A 22,500-nucleotide genomic window follows, 5' to 3' on the forward strand; every position below is an offset into this window, starting at 1 on the left:
TGAACCTGAAGTCATGTAGCTGGGAAGCAAGCTTCCTAACCACACAGCTATGCCTGTGCCTATATATATATACTTGACTGAGGAGAGAAGGCCACGAATGGCCCATCCTTGTTTTGTCCTGTCTGTTTTTTTGTTGTTTTTTCTGTGTCTTCATATTGTCTATCTGTCCAGATGTCTTACTGTCATCTGTTGCATTCTGTTCCATTTTTTTTCATTTATATAATCATATAGCAGTGTATGTACACTTTTACTTACCTTGTAAGTATATATCTAAATTCTGTACAACTGTTTTACTCCTTCTTTTAGTCCCCCTCATACTTACTTCTTTCTTCTTTCTTTCCTCCTTTCTTTTTCTCATGCCTCCTCTCTTACATTTCTTGGCCTTCTTTTTCTTTAATCTACCTAGTATTGATCGTTTATCTCCCTTGTCCCTTCTCTATGTCTCTTTGATTTTTTTCTGTCTTTCTCATCCTTCCCCTAATTCTTCAATCCCTCTGCCCCCTATCTCTCCCCTTTTCTTCCACATTACTGGTGTTTGGCTAAGCATGATCTTTCTTCCTTGGCTTGACTGCCAGACACAAAGCATCTCTTATTCCTGTCCCCTGATTTTCATCACTGACCTTCGTCTATGTTCCTGCCTCAAGGCTTTCACTCTACACATGCCAGCTCAACTTGATTCGTCTCCGTTAGTTGAAAGACACCTGTTGTTATTTTATTGTTGTTTGTATTTGTAATTGAGTAACATTTTCTCTGTTTTTTTTTTTGGTTTTTTTTTGTACGAATTTCTGACTTATCCATCTCTAGACAAAAATAGCAAAAATGATTTATAAATACTTTATAAGGTGCAAAATGAGTTAGAATAAAGAAATAGATGTGTCAGCTTTCTAACAAAAAGTAAAGATTGCCAAAATATAATAATGGCGCAAAATGAGCAGCTGTGAAAGTTTACCATATACCTTACTACAAATTTCATACTTGATGACTTTATATATATATGTGTGTGTTTGATAAGTGTGAACATACGAAACATTCGGGCCCTGAGTCACTCTGTTACTTCTGTTATATATTAATAAAGATATACATATACTCATATTTTGAGTTGAATTTTTCCTGTTTGCAAAACCACACCTATATATATATATATATATATATATATATATATATATATATATAAATCATCATCATCATCATCGTTTAATGTCCGTTTTCCATGCTTGCACAGGTTGGATGGTTCGACCGGAGTCTGGGAAGCCAGGGGCTGCTCCAGGCTCCAGTCTGATCTGGCAGAATTTCTACGGCTGGATGCCCTTCCTAATGCCAACCACTCTGCGAGTGTAGTGGGTGCTTTCTACATGCCACCTGCACAGGTGCCAGGGGAGGGGTCTGGCATCAGCCACGATCGGTTGGAGCTTTTAACGTGCCAGCGGCACGGAAGCCAGCCAAGGCGGTGCTGGCAACGTTCGGATGGTGCTTTTTATGTGCCACCAGCACAGAAGCCAGTCAGAGCGGCACTGGCATCGGCCACATTCTGATGGTGCTTTTTATGTGCCACCGGCACAGAAGCCAGTCGGGGCGGTGCTGGTATTGGCCACGTTCGGATAGTGCTTTTTATGTGCCACCGGCACAGGCATCACAACTACTATTTCCATTGATATTTATTTCGACGTTCATATATATATATATATATATATATAGTAATTAGATACGGTTATAATCCAAGCTGTGTCCTCTCGATGCACATCTGCTCATTTCTGAACACCAAAATTGGATGTAGAAGTTAAATTTGTATGAGGTGTTCGTTACAGTTCAAAATACTGGAAAATATTTTTTGCAGAGTAATTATATATTAAAACAGGAGATTGGAAAATGTTTTGGTATTATTCATCATTACATGTGTTTCATTTGTTAATAGGAGTTACAAAATTGAACATGTAGAACAAGATTTCCCATTAGAAATTCTTCAGATAGAGAATCAAATAATATAAAATTTACATTTGGATGAAGCTTTTATTTATTGTCAGTAATCAAGAATCCTATAGATAGTAGTGGGGTGGGGATAAAGAACAAAACTAGTAATATAAAAAAGCGAGTGAGTTAGAAATGGATGCAATAAGCAAACACACATACATTCAAGCTTATATATGTAAAGGCAAATTTTATATTATTTGATTCTCTGTCGGAAGAATTCCTAAGAGAAGATATCTTGCATGTTTCTCCTACATGTACAATTTTGTAACTCCATTTAGTAAATGAAACATGTTTAATGGTGAATAAATGACACCAAAAGTTTTTCTTCCAATCTCCTGTTTTGAGATATATATATACTTGCAGTATTGCCTGGCGTTGTTCGGGTTTGTAAGGGAAATAACTATATAAACATTTTTAGAGAGTTATAGCCAAAAAATAGCAAAAAAATGCATTAAAAATGGAAAAAAAATTATGGTAAATTTTAATTTTAAATCGTTGACTCATCGTAGACATTTTTAGAGAGTTACTTCCCTTATATAATAGCGAAAAAATGCATTAAAATGGAAAAAAATGATGGTAAATTTTTTTAAAAATCGTAGACTCATCGTAGACGCGCGCTAATACCCAGAAGGGCTTGATATGAATTACGACTATAAGATACCCGGTTTTGGTTAAACTGCACCGCAAAATGTGGGAGTAGTTAGGAATCTAAATCGTAGGAGACAGACACACAACCTCTCTTTTATATATAAAGATATATCCCCTCTACCATCCTATCATGCTATTTCTACTCACACACTCTTGCTCCCTTCACCTACTCATCATGGTCATTCTGTCATAACTCTTCTTCACCTCACTATTTTAGTGACATTGCATTGAACGAATTCTGTTGACCCTTGTGTTGTGTGACCAATTGAGGCACTTGGTGTTGAATAGATGTATTTTTCTGCTTTTTCTTTCTTTTTCCTTTTTTTCTTTTTTTCTTTCTTTTTCTTTCCTTGTTCCTCTTTTTCCATTTTTTCTTCTGGTTTTGGATTTATATTTTTAATGTGGTTTTGTATTATATATGTATCATATACATACGTGTTATTTTAATCTGTTTTAAAGAATTATAATACTAAATATTTGAAGCATAAATCTAAAACAATAAAACCTCTTGCCCAGTTTAGAGTAGTGAGGACTTTTAATTTTATGAGTTTGAACATGACAACACTTGTACTGGTACCATGATGAGATGCACCCAGTACATCCTGCAAAGTAGCTGGCAAGCATAGCACGAAGAGGACTATTTAGTCTTGTCAAGGACATGACAGACTTACTACTAGTGCTGGTGTCATAATGAAATGCACCCAGTACAGTAGAGTATACTCTGTAAAAGGATTGGTCATAGAAGGGACATCTAGCCATTGGAAAACTAAACCAAAATATTAAATGTATGAGTGAAATGTGGTTCCCAAATTTTTCTAGGAGGACAATAACTCTGAATTAGAACTAAGCCAAACTGGTATAAGCCAACCTGTTCTGATCAGCATGAAATCATTTATAAAATGATGATGATGTTGGTGATGATATGTGTGTGCCTACATGGATTCTTTTATTCTTTTACTTGTTTCAGTCATTTGACTGCGACCATGCTGGAGTACTGTCTTAAAGTTACAGGGACGTAAACGCACCAACATTGGTTGTCAAGCAATGGTGGGGCGGAGGACAAACATAGACACAAAGACACAAACACACATAAATACACATGGATACACAGACACACACACGCACACACACATGCATGATGAGCTTCTTTCAGTTTCCATCTACCAAATCCACTCACAAGGCTTTAGTCAGCTCAAAGTGCCATGCGGTGGGACTGAACCCAGATCCATGTGGTTGAGAAGCAAACTTCTTACCATACAGCCAAGCCTGCACCTATGTGTATACCTGTTGTTAAAGATGTAAACAATGGTTCAAGAAAACTGACAAAGCAGTGCTTTTAAACAAGTCCCTTGTAGCATTTTTTCTGCCCAAGTTACCAGTCACTCCCTTGTCATTTTCACCCTTAGAAATGCCAAGAAATATTGGGAAGCCTGTCACTAACAACACAACTGTTCACAAACTGTGATGTGTGTGTATGTGTGTGTGCAAAGAGGGTGGAGGGAAGGGGAGCTTAAGGTAATTAAAATCTCATGCTTTATTGACATTGACGATAACATCTTTTATTGATATTTCTCAAATATTATTCTCTGTCGTAGACTTCTTCTCTGAAACATTAAGTATTTTTCCTTCTCATGCGATACCATCACCCCTCTCCCCCACACATACACTCATATACTCACATACACTCATACACACACACACACTTACATATACATCCCTTGAAGCTTTATAATGAATTGATTCTTGCTGACGATAACCACTTGTCACTTCCAGTTCAGGTGATTTTTATCAGTTATTGATTTGAGATATATTTTGTTATATATACTTCATGAGCTGGAATTCTTGATGAAGTCCTAAATAAATCATCATCATTTAGCGTCCGTTTTCCATGCTAGCATGGGTTGGACGGTTCAACTGGGGTCTGTGAAGCCGGAAGGCTGCATCAGGCCCAGTCAGATCTGGCAATGTTTCTACGGCTGGATGCCCTTCCTAACGCCAACCACTCCGTGAGTGTAGTGGGTGCTTTTTACGTGCCACCCGCACAGGTACCAGATGGAGCTGGCAAACGGCCACGAACGGATGGTGCTTTTACGTGGTTATTTCAATATCATTTAGGGGTAAAATTTCACTGTCTTTAAATTAGAGTTGATTAGTTCTTGTGTAGTTGTGTAGACCCATGTTAGCCTTGATCAAGAAGACCTATCATCAAAGGTATTTCATCCCCTGACATTACTATGTGATTAAGAAGCTTGCTTCCCAACAATGTAGTTTTGGGTTCAATCTCACAGCATGGTGCCTTGGGTTAGTGTCCTTTTCTGCAGCCTTGGGCCAATGTTAGTGACTTTGGTAGACTGAAGCTGAAAGAAGCTTGTTTTATTATACTCTTTTACTTGTTTCAGTCATTTTACTGCGACCATGCTGGAGCACCGCCTTCAGTCAAGCAAATCGACCCCGGGATTTATTCTTTGTAAGCCCAGTACTTATTCTATTGGTCTCTTTTGCCAATTTGCTAAGTGACGGGGATGTAAACACACCAGCATCGGTTGTCAAGCTATGCTAGGGGGACAAACACAGACACACAAACACACACACACACACACACACACACCACACACACACACACATACATATATATACATATATTTATGACGGGCTTCTTTGAGTTTCTGTCAATCAAATCCACTCACAAGGCTTTGGTTGGCCCGAGGCTATAGTTGAAGACACTTGCCCAAGATGCCACGCAGTGGGACTGAGCCTGGAACCATGTGGTTGGTAAGCAAGCTACTTACTACACAGCCACTCCTACACTTGTCCCCATCTGTTCGTGTCCGTTGCCAGCCTCGCCTGGCCCCCGTGCCGGTGACACGTAAAAGCACCATCTGTTTTGTGGCTGTTTGCCAGCTCTGTCTGGCCCCCGTGTTGGTGGCATGTAAAAGCACCATCCGTTCGTGTCCGTTGCCAGCCTCGCCTGGCCCCGTGCCGGTGACACATAAAAGCACCATCCGTTCGTGGCCGTTTGCCAGCTCTGTCTGGCACCTGTGCGGGTGGCACGTAAAAAGCACCCACTACACTCACAGAGTGGTTGGCGTTAGGAAGGGCATCCAGCCGTAGAAACACTGCCAGATCTGACTGGGCCTGATGAAGCCTTCCAGCTTCACAGACCCCAGTTGAACCGTCCAACCCATGCTAGCATGGAGAACGGACGCTAAATGATGATGATGATGATGATATCTGTAAATTATATATATAAATTATATATAAATATATATATATATAGAATGGTTGTATACTGTCAATCTAACACGAACGTGACAGTAGGGGGGTACACCACCGCTGTATAGCCCTAGGAAGCAACGACGCCTCCTGATGGCTTTGACACATTTTTCCCTGTGTTCTTATATACATTTACGAAGGGGAGACAAATACCCCCGGCCGCCGGAGCTGCATCTAGGGACACGTGTTTCAGGATCATTGTCCTTCATAAATTAAAAATGGGAAGGCTGGTTTATAGGATTACCTTAAGGTTTTCCATCCATAAAGGGTTTAGCTTTATGGCATATCATCAGATCCCAATAAACCTGTTGGCATATGACCTCTTAAAAATATGGAGAGGTGAAATGTCTCACTACTCAAAGGTAACAATGGGGTTATCTCCATTTGCTATTTGCTATCAACTTCCAGCTGTGCCACCATCTTGTGGGCTCCGCAAAGCTAGCAGGAATCTCCTGAAGTGTAATCATACGTTTACAAATTTTTTTTGCAAGATTCCTGTTATGAAATCGTGTGTTGAAACAGATATTGTTATATTTCAGGATGATAATTTTTTTCTGCAGTGTGGAAGATGTTTATAAGCCATTTAAAAAACACACAAAACCATTAGATTCACTTCAACATTTAAATTTAATTTGCCAAAATATTTTCATTGCTTTTAACGCATGCAAAGTATCACAACTCTAGCATCGCTCTGTCATTGTCAGCCAACGAACTTTTCAGCCTACCCTTGAATATTGATTGATCAGTCATAACAGTATTTCTCCTTAGAAAATACGTTTTATGGACATACTGTATGGAAAACAATACATAATCATGAGAAACAGAGAGAGTAAAAGCAATCACCCTAAGACTGAAATGTAACTGGTGTTCTCACTGCTGCTGCAGGGACAATATTTTGTCTCCCTCTGATATTGTGTAGTGACACCACACCAATAAGTGACATAATCTTAGAACAAATACTTCAGAAATTTGTCTATTAACAGTATACTCTTTTACTCTTTTACTTGTTTCAGTCATTTGACTGTGGCCATGCTGGAGCACCGCCTTTAATCGAGCAACTTGACCCCGAGACTTATTCTTTTGTAAGCCCAGTACTTATTCTATCGGACTCTTTTGCCGAACCGCTAAGTAACGGAGACATAAACACACCAGCATTGGTTGTCAAGCAATGCTAGGGGGACAAACACAGACACACAAACACACACACGCATATATATATACATATATACGACGGGCTTCTTTCAGTTTCCGTCTACCAAGGCTATAGTAGAAGACACTTACCCAAGGTGCCACGCAGTGGGACTGAACCCGGAACCATGTGGTTGGTAAACAAGCTACTTACCACACAGCCACTCCTGCGCCTATGTTTATATTTATTTCTTTATTGCCCACAGGGGGCTAAACATAGAGAGGACAAACAAGGACAGAAAGGGACTAAGTTGATTACATTGATCCCAGTGCTTGACTGGTACTTATTTAATTGACCCTGAAAGGATGAAAGGCAAAGTCAACCTTGGCGGAATTTGAACTCAGAACGTAATTTCAGATGAAATATTGTTATGCATTTCACCTGGTGTGCTAATGATTCTGCCAGCTCACCGCCCTACAGTATGCATATATTAAATAACATTGCGTATGATACACACACACACACGCACATACCCCCCCCCCCATATATATATATGCTGGTGGCACATAGAAAGTACTCAGCACGCACTGTTAAGTGGTTGGCATTAGGAAGGGCATCCAGCAGTAGAAACCATGCCACAACAGACATTTGGAGTCTGGACAGCTCCCAGCTGGCCAGCTCCATGTCAGACTGTCCAACCCATGCCAGCATGGAAAGCAGATGTTAAATGATGATGATGATATATAAACACACACAATTGAGTTTATCGTTTCATACTGGTTAGCATTTCATGTCCAAGTGATCATGCTTACTTCATTTCTTTCTCCTTCCAACATTTGGGAGAAAAATAAAAAAAATTAAATAATTGTGTCTTTAGATTCGCATTCTATGTATGTAGATTTTTTTTGTAAATAGGAAATAAGCAATAAATTAAATAAGCAAAATAGTAAAAAAAAAAAAAAATTCCTCAAAAACTGTGAAGTGTAAATGACTTTTGAAATGATGAATTTTTCATGAACCTACAAAATGTGACACTCATTCGGTATTCTCTACAGCACTTCATTCCTTTTCTCTTCAAGAGTTGCAGGAGGGAAACTTAAAATAATAACCTAAAAGAGTGAGAAGGAGAGCAATAACAACAACAACATCAACAATAAGAATGGTTTAAATTGGCCCTAGTGGATTAGCATAAATCTTTATTCTGATGTTGAGAATACTTTATAATGTACATTTTAATTTCAAAGACAATATTTTGAATACACTTAAAGAAGCTAAAATAATTTTTTCTTTCTCTTCATTCTTTTGTGAAAATAATAAATTAAAAGCAAAAGAAAAAGAAAAAGACAAAAACAAAAAAACAACCAACATCAACAAAAAACCTTTTGGGGGTTTCTTCTGAATTTGTAAACCATTTTATCTTTGTCCGGAATAGAGAACAGAACTGAAAAGCAGTCTATAGAATGAGGAGAAAACAAATTAAGCCATAGTTAAAAATAGGTGAAAATAAAATGAAAAAATAATAAAATAATACATATAAAAAGAATAAAAATAAAAATTGAAATCAATTTTTCCTCACCTATTCTTTAAAGTTATTGTTATTGTTATTATTTTTCTCTGTAATTTCTTGATTGAAATTTTAGTGAAGAATACTTCAATCTAATTTTACTTGTTTAATGAATAATTTTGCAGTTATGCACAACTGTTGTTCCACACCATCTCACCAACCATCAGCATTTTACGTTAAAAGAAACAACAACAAAAAAAAAACAAGAAAAAACTCTTCATTAAGAAAACCAATAAGATCAATGTTTTGAGGTGAGGGAGAGAGACAAAGAGAAAGAGAGAGAGAGAGAGTATTCAAAAGGTTTTTATTTTAATGTTGGCACTGGTGGAATTGATGCAAGTACTAGGTCATAACACCTCACACTATCAATCTGTAAGAATGGCAGAGTGTGGTATATTTGATTGAATTGGCTCTCACCATATGACATAGTTAACTTCAGAGCTGTTTATAGTCCCAATTACCGATATTGATGTTAGTGATAGTAACACTGTATAACATGATTTTGTCCTTGGGTAGCAACTGATTATTTTCTATTTGCTTACCCCTGGAAAGCATGTAAAATAGCTAATATTTCCTTCAGACTTTGCTTTTCTTGCATTTATACAAAACCCAGGGAATTCCTCTCAACTCATGGCTATAACGATATCCCACTACTCTTGCTCATCAACAGAGATGCACATAGTGTCAGCCACTAAGGGACATGCTCAAGTAGTTAAGGTCAAGTAACTGACAAGCAAATCTGTGGTATTGAGCATAATATTTACTAAACTTTTTTGTACTTGTTGAATATGGAGGAAGGGGCAGTACCCATAGTTTTTACAGGCCCTCTGAGACCAGCGAGCTTGATGACGTTCATGTTTTGTTTAAACTGTTTGCAAAGAGAACATTCCATAGAACTTCTGTTTTGGAGATGAAGTGCTGGGCATAGGGATTAGTGCAGGAATGGAGGGCAAGGATGGATGATACAAAGGTGATGAGAAGTGAACACATGAATGGGTTGAAGGCACCTGAACAGAAAAGGTATGAGATCAACCGGCACCAAAAAACAGAGACATTTAAAGCAGTGATAGAGAAGACAGAGAAAGAGAGAGAGAGAAAACAACATGACTGTGAGTTAGAGGTTGGAGTGTGTCTGTTAGTGATTTAGTGCCTATTACTTGAGAGGCTCTTCTCTGGATGCAGTCCAGGATGTCATCATGTGTAACAGCAGTGCCAGCCCTGATGTAAGAGTAATACTCTATTGTGGGTCTCACTTAAGCCTTATAGAGTATCATGCCTGATGTTTATTTTATTGCACCTCCAATGAAATGGATTAAAAAGTAAACCTCTGGTGGGATGGATTAAGACTAAAGTAAAAGTAAAGTCTAATGAGATTTGAACTCTGGATGTTGAGGAACAAAACTGAATGCTGCCATGCATGGTCAGTGCCAGTGGCACCTTGCGAGGCACCTGTACCACTCGTACACAAGAGGCAGCAATGCTGGTGACATGCCAAAGGTACTTGAGCCAGTGACACACAAGAGGCACCTGTGCTGGTGACAAACAAGAAGCACCCATGCTGATGACACACAAACGGCACTGAGTACACTCTATGGAGTGGTTGGCATAAAGAAGGGCACCTAGTCATAGAAACCAAGCCAAAACAGATTGGAGCTTGGTGCAGTTCTCCAGCATATCAGTTCCAGTCAAGCCACCTAATCTAAACCAGCATGGAAAATGGACACTAAATGATGATGTACCACTACAAACTGTGCATGGTTTTGATGTTGGAGATAATAACGGTTTCAAATTTTGGTACAAGACCAGCAATTTTGGGGGTAGAGAGTTAGTCAATACCATCGGTCCCAGTACTTAGTTGGTACATTTTATTGACTCTGAAGGAATGAATTACAAAGTTAATCTCAGCAAAATTTGCGCTCAAAATGTAGCCGGTTGGAAGAAATACCACAAGGTATTTCTTCTGATGCTCTTCTGATGCATCCCCACCACAACCACCATCACTATTACCTGTTCATTATTTTCCATACACTGTTTAAATAAGTCTTCTGTTCAGAATCTCTCACATGTTACAGAGCTTTGTTGAGCCCTTCAAGAGGTTCAGCGTCCTGAGTTCAGTCTTTGCCACTCCTTTTTATATCCTCCAGTTCAGTGTCCATGTTTTCCTCAGTTTTTCTTCTCCAGATTACATCAACTTGGACACTTCTTTGCCACTTCTTCACTGTCCCTACCTATACATTATTATTATTATTATATTATTATTATTATTATTGAGTGAGAGAGCAGTGCATGCCATCAAATTGACACTGGGGTCAAATATACAAAGCCCAGTATACCCATCATGACTACCCGTCTGATAAGGGTACACCAGGCATATGCATCACAACCATATGTGTGCGACATGGTGTTTATATATCAAGATAAACAGTGCATGACCTTGCAGGTGGGGCCCAGCTAGAATTTTCTTCTGGTTGAGTAACCCATCCTGCTCAAAAGGTCCCTGAATAAGGGTTGTTTAAGGATGTTGAATGAAACGCCCATGTTTCCAGAGGTGAATTATTCAAACCCTAAATAATCCCTCTCAACACATGGCTATGATGCTCCACAACTACTTCTGCTCATGATCAGAGATGCACATATCGTCAGCCAATAAGGGACATGCTCAACTGGTTACGGTCAAGCAAATCTGTGGTATTGAGCAGAATATTTGCTGTAGCCCATCTTTTATACCAAGACAAAACAATGTACATGATAACAATCATCATCATCATCATCATCATCATCATTATTTAAGACATCATGCAGTATCCAATATTGTGATGTTGTTGATTGAAGATATTGCCTACCAGGGGTTTGTATTGTCTGTCAAGTCACAGCTAGGACCTCAGACAGATAGTACTTTACATAATATATGTGCAGTTCCAAGTAATGCTGATTTTTGCAATACTCCTAGATTGTAGGGTATTTCTAAAATTTCCAGATATTTTTTCAGGTTGGGTGGTCTGAAACCCAATGCTCCAATGATAATAGAGACAACCTTAATTTTTGACTCTTCTAGTAGCCACATTTTGATGATCTCAGTTCTCAGCTCTCCATATTTATCTATCTTTTTCTCTTTCTTTCATGATAATATGTTGATCTCCTGGCACTGCCATGTAACTTATTAGGCGCTCTTGTTTGTCCCTCCAAGAGGTTACTGTATCCAGCCTTCGGTACTCTAGCACCTTGTTTATCTGGAAGTAAAAGTCCCAGAGGTTTTTTTGCCTTCCTCTTTTGTCCATTACTTTTTCCAGTGTATGTTGGTACCAAGTACCTGTTACCTCATATCCATACTTCCAGCATAGTAGCCAGTGAAGGTTTCAGGCTGCCTCGTCATGTCTGCTCTTGTACTCTTTCTGCGCACGACTTTCACAAGCACTAACAATGTGAGTCACACTTCCAACCGTCTTCCAACACATTCTGCACAGGTTTGTTGCACTGGGTATAATGGAAAGTGTCAGCTGTCTATAGTCAGCAGTTTAAGGTGACACATGTTTACTGATCATACTCCAAGAATCCTGTACAGTTCTCTTGCAGATCCAAGCAATGACGATTTGTTTTCTAGGACTTTATCATCATCATCGTTTATCGCCTGTTTTCCATGCTAGCCTGGGTTGGACGGTTTGACCAGGGTCTGGGAAGCGAGGAGGCTGCACCAGGCTCCAGTCTGATCTGGCAGTGTTTCTACAACTGGATGCCCTTCCTAACGCTGACCACTTCTATCCTCATATTCATTCCAGTCTTTTTGACCCATGCTGGTATTTGGGTACTGATACTTCCAAGTGTACACTCACTAGTGATATCATGTCCACTCTCTTCATTGTCTACAACCTGTATATTTCCCACTTCAATTCATCAGAATTCTTCGCTTTTCCTCCTTCTTCTTTCTCTTCAAGCCTATTGTTACCAGGACGGGCCATATCAATTACCCAGCAAGTCTTTTCTTTTCTGTTCACTACAACATTGTCAGGTTTTCAATGTTAAGTCTGATGGTCACACTGAATCAAAGCATCCCACACGATTCTGCAATCGTCATTCTCAGTAACTCCTTCTGAGTCATACCATGTCTTTGATCTTTCTAGGCCATAATTTCCACAAAGCTCCCAATGGATCATTCTTGCCACATTGTCATATTACCTTTTGTATTCACGTTCTACCAGTTTTACACATTCACTAACAACATGCCATGTTGTTTCACTCCTCTCACCACATTTTGTGTATTTGCTGCGCTTGGTTAATCTTCTTCTTCTTCTTCTTCATCTTCTTCATCTTCTTCGTCTTCTTCGTCGTCTTCTTCTTCTTCTTCTTCTTCTTCTTCTTCTTCTTCTTCTTCTTCTTCTTCTTCTTCTTCTTCTTCTTCTTCTTCTTCTTCCTCCTATATATGTGTGTGTGTGTGTGTGTGTGTATATATATATATATACATTCTTCTACTCTTTTATTCTTTTACTTGTTTCAGTAATCTGACTGTGTCCATGCTAGAACACCACCTTAAAGGGTTTTTATTAGTTGAAGAAATCAACTCCAGGACTTATTCTTTATAAGCCTGGTACTTATTCTATTAGTTTTTATTGCTAAACTGCCTCCACTTGTGTATGTATATATATATATATATATATATATATATATAAACATTTTAAAACTGATGTAATACTTACAATGTTTAATAAAATGAAGTAGCATGAAACAATTGTACTACTCTACCTTGGATATACTTGTTGCTTATTTTGATTATAATCACCCCATTTGATTTATATGGATAATACCATACAAAATCCTGGTGCCTTTAACTTAAGTACCATATTCTTCTGAATCTAAATTTTGCTGAACTTATATTACCATACATTGTATATATATATATATATATATATATAATGGGTTTCTTTCAATTACCATCTACGAAATCTGCCCACAAGGTCTTGGTCAGCTTAAGGCTATAATGAAAGATTCTTGCCAAAGGTAGGACTGATCCTGGAATCATGTGGTTGGGAAGCAAGCTTCTTACCAAGCCATGCCTGCACCTAATGTGAATTTATTTTTAAAACAGTCTTTCTCTTGTTTCTCAGTATTTGTTCAAATACCCCATGACTGTCACATGTATACTATTACATAACATAGTTGACCTTGTCTTTTTTTACAGATTTCCTCTAATGTTCTGTTTGTGTAATATAATCTACCATTGTTCTATTTATGTCATCTATATATGTCAATTTTACTTTATTTTCCAGATTGACATGATGGTTCACCTGATCAAGGCTAATTACCAGATGAAGAGTAATTAATTACTAGAGAGAGAAAGAGAGAGACTGTGAGGATTATTTCACTTTTGTCTCTCCCCGATACAGAGTTTCCAGCAAAGTAAGAATTGTTGATTGTGTCATTCATGTTTCTGTTATGTTTGTTTTTTTTTTATACAGTTTCTTAAGTGAATGGGATAGCTGTGTTGGACTTGATACTCTGTATGAGAGAGAGAGAGAGAGAGAGAGAGAGAGAGAAAGAAGAGGAAGAAGAAGAGAAGAAGAAGAAGAAGAAGAAGAAGAAGAAGAAGAAGAAGAAGAAGAAGAAGAAGAAGGGAGAAACTACGTGTGCGAATATTTCCATATATGTGTGAATATTTCTGTATATGAGGAAGTGTGTGTGTGAAAGCACTTAGAGGAAATGTACTTGAGTTTTAGTGAGGGGGCAGGTTTTATTTAGTCTTTGTGTATAAGGTTGCAATAATGTACAGAAATAAGTAATGTGACCAGTTTTAGATTCACAAAGGCGGTAGACTACATCCCTTAACCACAGCAAGAACATTGGATTTCAAAGTTAATCTTCTTTGTTTCTTTATTTCAGCAACTTGTTGTTAGTTCAGCACAGATTCAAACTAGAAAATGTTGCAAAGGCTTAACATATTAAACACAGTATCAATCTCTTGGCATTCTGCCATAGAACTGAGTTGTTGTCAACAAATCAAGCCTTCAGCTCCTCAGATTTCATTTTATTTTTTTTACCGTCCAACCCATGCTAGCATGGAGAACGGACGTTAAACGACGATGATGATGATGATGATGAACTGAAATTATAAAGTAAGAGACAAATTATTTAGTAATATAATCACAAACCAACTGACATTTTCTCCCAGTTTAAATTGCAGTGGTCTAATTCTTCTGATATGAAATTATGTTTGACTGCATTCTATTGAGTAATGTCATGTATGAATACATTGTGGAGGCGCAATGGCCCAGTGGTTAGGGCAGCGGACTCGCGGTCATAGGATCGTGGTTTCGATTCCCAGACCAGGCGTTGTGAGTGTTTATTGAGTGAAAACACCTAAAGCTCCACGAGGCTCCTGCAGGGGGTGGTGGTGATCCCTGCTGTACTCTTTCACCACAACTTTCTCTCACTCTTTCTTCCTGTTTCTGTTGTACCTGTATTTCAAAGGGCTGGCCTTGTCACTCTCTGTGTCACGCTGAATATCCCTGAAAATTACGTTAAGGGTACATATGTCTGTGGAGTGCTCAGCCACTTACACGTTAATTTCATGAGCAGGCTGTTCCGTTGATTCGGATTAATCGGAACCCTCGTCGTCGTAACCGACGGAGTGCTTCCAAGTATGAATACATTATAAATGAAGATTCTGGTCATCTTTGAAAGTAGAAGATGGATTTCCCAAACATGCACTACTCTTAGTCACATCTACATTTTCTAGAATACTCTTGTCTTCTTTGACTTGTGCAAATCACATCATTGAAATCCCAAAGCTATGAGATAATGCATGAGTAATTCAAAACAATATGAATAAGCCTTACATGTGAAAGAGTAATCCAAAATGCTAAAGAGATAATAAAGTTGGGATAATTTTGAAAATAAATTGAAATAAAGGTAGTGTATATTTCAACAGAAATAGGGTAATAGAAAGGTTAATCTCCAGGTGTTAAAATGCTACATTAATTCCACTAATTCCAATGGGTTGTTTGTTAACTTTAGACTCTAAAAAAAATTCCTTGCCAAAAGATATGAAGTTCAGCCATCTTCTCAGTCAGCCAACCTCGGTCTCTGGCAACTTGTCAATCTCTTACAAACTGCTCTTAACAGAAGTTGTAAGGGTTTTATAGAATTCATCTTTAATCCCTGCTACAACAGCTCCTGGTTTTGTTCCATTTTCTCTTGTTGCCAATTGAACTGGAGTATACACACACATATATATATATATATACATCATAGTCACTATCATCATCATTTGAAACCCAAAACGGGTGTTAAAATACAAGAAGGGAACACTCAACATCCAGTACTCAGTTAACTTTATATTATAACATCATCAATGACAAAAACTTTATGTATATTCCTCGTGCTGGTATGGGTTAGATAGTTTGACTGGTAAGCTAGAGAGTTGCACCAGTCTCCAGTCTGTTTCGGCTTAGTTTCTATGGCTGGATACCTTTCTTAATGCCAACCACTCTACAGAGTGTACTGGGTATCTTTTATATGTCACTGACAAAGGTGCCTTTTACATGTCACCGGCACTGACCACAACCTTGATTTTACTTAACTGGTTGTGTCTTCCTAAGCACAGCAAATTGCCAGAAGTCTCAGTCACTTCTCCATAAATATGCAGTATATGTAGATGAGGTAGCATTAAATCAAAATAACCATCCACGTATCATACTTAATGCATATACAGTGTTGATAGGCTAGTTGCTGTGCTATCTATCTTGATATAACACCTCTTATGGACATGCAGTGTTAAAAACACTATAAATATTAGAGTGAGATGAAAATTTGTCCCAATCATCTGTTGCCAGTTAGAATGCCAGAACCATTTTTGCCTACTAGCTGAGATGGTAATCAACAATGGATTGAATTACTATAGAGTAAACATTCTATGGTGATTATGCAGTCACCTATGTAGCTGCATGACATAGGAGTATACACCAGAGAAATAGGAATAAAGCTTATGTCATTTATGATGTTATAAGATAAATTTAACTGAGTACTGGATACGAGTGTTCCACCCTTGTATTTTATATTATCCATCAATCCATCTATCAGAGGAGGCACAAGCATTTCCACACACATGGAATCTCTGCTTACCAAATCCATTCACAAGACTTCACTTGGCTCAAAGCTATAGTAGAAGACTAAGGTACCGCACAGTGAGACTGAACCTGAAACCATGTGGTTGGGAAGTAAGCTCCATACACATATAGCCATGCTTGCATCTATAAATATGTGTATGTGAGTGTGTGTGTGTGGCAGGTTTTTCTACAGCTGGATGCCCTTCCTGATGCTAACACTCACCAGAGCATCAGGATTACACCAATGCTTCAACTCATTGTTGAAGCATTGATGTAACCATGATGTTCTGGTGATCTGATGAGCTAGCTTTCGTCATCTGCACTGATTTGTAAATATTCAAAGTATTGTGTAATGCATAGCATGTATATTAGTGCAGACATGGAAACAGAATTTATTATTCATTGAAATTATTATTATTACAAGATGAAGGCTGTGAAACAGCTGTAACCCTAAGGATGACAAGTGGTTAAATAAATATATTCTCTTCTCATGCTTCCTAGCTTTTTATGGTTTATAAATATATATATATATCATCATCATCATCATCATCATTTTATATATATATATATATATATATATATTAGTAGCAGACACACATATATATATATAAATACTCAGAACAATATATAAGTAAAAACAAATTATAAATGTATGGTCCTACCTACATAGAATAAAGAAGAGATATACTGACAAAATATCATTTCTCCCACATGAATTTGGTAGTAATATTGAATAGAATTTTGTTGTTTACAACAATTATGCTATCAAAGTTGTCACTGCTAGAAAACTTTGGTGTAAATAATTTAAGTGCAAGGTTATCATTCTGAAATATTTATTGATTATCTAACGTGGACAGTTTTATATATATTTAAATGGTGATTTATCAGGGTTTCTATATATGTAAATAATAATTAAAAAGTTTTAGTTTCTTTTGATGACATGAAGTAAAATCTCATTGCTTTTGTTAAATAGCCATTTACTAGTAAGATTTGTATAGCTTTAAGTGTGCCTAAATGACATTCATGCCTTCCATCCCTACTAGGTTTAACTGAGATTAAAATATTCCAGTCTAGTTTATATTTGAAGGTCTTAGATTTCTGCATGTGTATATATATATAATATAACCTAAATATATATATCCTTGTGTGCATATAATATATGTTCCCAGCTACTGGGAAAAGCTGAAGGAGCTAAGACTCTTCTCCCTAGAATGAAAGCAGGAAAGATACTCAATGAAAGACATCTGGAAGGCCTTGAACCAAACTTTGGCATTGAAAGTTCCACAAACAACAGAATGGGGCACCATTGCATAGTGCCAAAGATCCCAGCTTTGCCATCAAAATACAGGATCAGATACTGCAACAGCTTGGGTTTCAAGGCCCCATAGCTCTTCAAAATCTTTGCAAAATGCCCGAGTGTCTGCATGGTGTTGATGTAGGTGTCTTCAAAAGAAAACTGGATCTCCATATATACATATATCCATGTAAACAGAAAGAAAGCAAAGACTAAAAAATGTTACACAATGAATATTAAAGTACAAATATATAGATATTTTTATATTAACAGAGCAAACTTATGCAGAGTACAGAGGACACCAAAATTTAAAGGGAAGAAGGTATGGTGTTACGAAAAAGAACAAAGAAAAAGGAGATAGAAAAAGCTCCCACTACTAAGAGGAAGTAATCGGGAATGGAAGATGGAGGTGGGTGGCTGTATGCCAGGTGTTGAAAGGCTGGATTATTAAAGAGGGATAAGCACAAGGCTCTTGCTATAGAGGAGATACATGGCTGGAGATAAGAGGAAGGTAGTGATGGAGTGTCAGAGCAAACTCACAAGGAACAAGAAAGTGAGCATAAGAGAAGACATGGATGATGGATCATAGGGAGAGGATGGTCATAGCAGAGAGAGAGGTGGGAGGGAGAGAGAGAAATAGATAGTTAGATAGATTCAAGAAATATTATCATCAATTCCATCTTCCATGCTGACATGGGCTGGATGGTTTGATAATATCCAAACATGTCTGAAGATTAGATCATGCTCCAATATATATATATATATATATATATATATATATATATATATATATATATATATATATATTATATATATATATATATATATATATATATATATATATTATATAATGTGTGTGTGTGTGTACACATACACACTCTGAAGAAAATTCAAATAGAAAATGTGCTAAACTGTCACCTCATATGAGGAACTATAGAAAGATTTACATACTTGGGAATAAGAATTACGTGTAAATGGATTTGTTTCTCACATAGCTATTAAAGCTAAGTTAATAGAAAGTTTATGAGAATCTGAGGATAGTTGCAAGGCAGCTTACAGCTAATCATAATATGCAAGTAAATATTGCTCAAAGATTCCACATTTCAGTGAGGTGACGAATGCTATTCATGAATGAGAGTAGATTAGCATTATATTTGTGAACTACCATACAGGGTGCGATGGGTAAATTGTTGCTGTTTTATATTTTTAATTTTGTGCATACACATTGTTTGTTTTTGATTTTGTTGACTACACAGTATAGTAGGGTCAATTGGGCACCTTCTGTGAAAAAAACCGCACCATGACACAATTCACTCTGCCAGAAATTTGGAAATGACATGCTATACTGCTTGGTATTCATGCCAGAAGCTCCAATATAAACATTTCAGACTGTTTATGTGTCAATCTGAGGACAGTGCATATACCAAGAGTGATAAAAATCAAACATCCAGTCAACATCATGGTGTTTGGAGTGATCACTAGTGATGATGACATTATGCCTCTTTCCATTTTCCCACATGGTCTCAGACTCAACATGGACACCTACATCAAGTACCTGGAGGAGGTAGTGCTGCCCTAGGTCAGAGGGTGGCTGCTGGAAGACCCTTTGTTTGGTAACAGGATCTGAGCCATGTCACACAAGTAGGAGAATCCAGTCATAGCTGTCAGACAATTTCTGCAACCACATCACTCCTAACTCTCCACCTAAGTCCTCAGACTGCAACCTAACTCCCCAGACTGCAGCCTAACTCCCCAGACTGCAGCCTAACTCCCAAGACTGCAACCCCCTTGATTTACTATGTGTGGGTCACAGTTGAGCAAGAGACGAACAAAGTTCCTTGTAACACCAAAGATGAACTGAAGGCAAGGATTATGGCAGCACTCACAAACTTAAACAAGGATACCATCCAGAAGAGTTGCGGGAGTTTCTGAAGTCATCTGGAGGCCATGGTTGAAGCCAATGGCGATTTTACTGAATACGTTTGCTCTTTAGTATTTCAAGATATTTACATATAAATTTGATAAATATATCAGTTAAAATGAGATGTCAGTGTTATTTTCATTTTTGTGAAATTTAGATTTTTATGCACCCTGTATATTAAAAGTATAGAGCTATAAGATTCATACATTTTAATATATCTTTAATACTTGTTTCAATCATTGGATTACATCCATGCTGGGGCACTGCCTTCAATGGTTTAGTTAAACAAATTAACCTCAATTCTTACTTTTATTTTCTCTCTTCAAGACTAGTAGTTATTCTACTAATATGCATGCCATGCATTATATGATTGCATATTTTCAAATCAGTGCATTGATGTTTAAAATAATTTATTATACACTGAAATTATTATTAAACAGTGAAGGCTATGAAACAACTGTAATCGTCTCATATCTCTTGACTCTTTGCTGTTTATATACTCCTCATGAAAATAATTTCATCGATTGGATTCTTGGATTTCATCTGCATAGAACTCTGCATTATACTCCTCCATATTGTATTACTATGTGATATGGTAGCCAGATCCATTACAGAACCATTTTGTGATAGCCACTGGATTTTATGAATCCATATATTTTATTATAGATATGTACATATATATATATATATGTCAGGCTTCTTTCAGTTTCTGCCTACCAAATCCACTCACAAGGCTTTGGTCGGCCCAAGAGTATAGTAGAAGAAATTTGCCCAAGGTGCCATGCAGTGGCATCTTGGAACCACGTGGTTGGGGAAGCAAGCTTCTTACCACACTCATTTGCTATTTGCGTATGAAGTGAAACTTATATCACATGAAATTGTGAGTTAAAATCCTGTCTTTTCTTTTCATCTTCTGGTGGGAGCTTATAACATGCAGTGTTAGTCAACTACTGGGGTTTATTTTATTAACTGTACCCTCTTTTATAATTAACTGTACCCTCTTCTATAATTTACCCCTTAGTGTCAATGCTAGACATCCTTATTGTTCAAATCCTGCCTGGGTTTGAATTTGTTTTATCCTTCAGCGGTTGTTTTTGTTATTTTGAAAATTTCTTCTTGAGCTCTAGCTCTCATAATGCTGGTTACTCCATGTCCATGATTTATAAGTGCCAAATATTACAACATTCCCCACATGAGGTGCTGGTCTGTTGCAGGCTTACAGCTTTAAGTGGAGAGGACAAATTGATTATATGCATATATGCATGTATGTATATATATATATATATATATATATATATATATATATATATATAAGACAGCTGACAACTGATGAAGGGTCCTTTCTCTGTATTTACTTGTCCTGTTTTCCATTTTCTCTCTCGTTGTTTACGTATTTAACTCATTTGTTTACATATTTCATGTCATTTGCACCATTGGTGATGTCCTCCACCCATATATGCATGTGTGTATATATATATTATATATATATATAAGACAGCTGACAACTGATGAAGGGTCCTTTCTCTGTATTTACTTGTCCTGTTTTCCATTTTCTCTCTCGTTGTTTACGTATTTAACTCATTTGTTTACATATTTCATGTCATTTGCACCATTGGTGATGTCCTCCACCCATATATGCATGTGTGTATATATATATATATATATATATATATATAGTATATATTATTTACTATATATATATATATCATCATCATCATCATCATTTAACATCTGCTTTCCATGTTAGCATGGGTTGGACGATTTGACTGAGGACTGGCGAACCAGATGGCTGCACCAGGCTCCAATCTTGATTTGGCAGAATTTCTACAGCTGGATGTCCTTCCTAATGCCAACCACTCTTTTATAAGAAGTCTAGCGGGTGCTTTTACTTGCCACAGGCATGAGAGCCAGTCAGACAGTACTGGTAACAGTCACAGAAAATCGTGTTTTTTTTTTACGTGTCACCTGCACACTGGCACAAGTGCCAGTATATAATATTGTTATGAATGAAAAAGTTATATTCAGATAATTTCTTGTTTGTACGATGTGAATTAAAACACCACGCTCTGGTTTTGCAAACGAAGACAAAATAATTCTTTATGGTCACCTGACTGTTTAAAGCATAGCTGGTATGTTTTTGGTGCGCTTTCTACTGTGTGGGAAAATGATAAAGACTACTAGTTGATACATGAGTGAGTTCATGGTGAAAGTCTGCTGGAAGACGATGTGCGACATTGATGTGTGTTGTGAGGAAAGCCAATGTGAATGGTTTTATGCTGTAAATCAGAGTCATGTGGTTGATGTGAGGCAGTGGTTGATGGTGCTGGGGAAATTTGTGTGGAAGAGTTGACACAGTATTTGACAGGTGAAGTTGGCTTCGTTAGTTAATGTGAACAGTGAACTTGGCAACATAAAGAATGTGTAATGATATCATGAATCTGAAAGTAACAACAGCCCAGTTGCAAAAAAAAAAAAGATAAAAAAGAATAGAAAATGAATCATTAGATTGGTGAATAAAAGAAGAGCTCACCAAAAGAAGTCTACACATTTCAGAGATAAATGAAAGAACTCTCCAAAAACTCTCAAAAGAACTGTCTATTTATTCCA

The 22,500-nt window shown here is 37.4% G+C and overlaps 1 protein-coding gene across 5 annotated transcripts in view; it reads left to right on the forward strand.

The window, feature by feature from the left end:
* Window positions 1–22,500, forward strand: part of LOC115212914 (pleckstrin homology domain-containing family H member 2) — a 1,355,391-nt gene that overhangs the window by 198,532 nt on the left and 1,134,359 nt on the right. For all 5 annotated transcript variants that reach the window (XM_036504153.1, XM_036504157.1, XM_036504154.1 and 2 more), the window contains one exon: window positions 13,844–13,973. The gene's annotated coding sequence lies outside the window, so the exon portion shown is untranslated. The remainder of the gene's footprint in view (window positions 1–13,843; window positions 13,974–22,500) is intronic.

Source organism: Octopus sinensis, linkage group LG6, assembly GCF_006345805.1.
Source record: "Octopus sinensis linkage group LG6, ASM634580v1, whole genome shotgun sequence".
NCBI classification, from domain to species: Eukaryota; Metazoa; Mollusca; class Cephalopoda; order Octopoda; family Octopodidae; genus Octopus; species Octopus sinensis.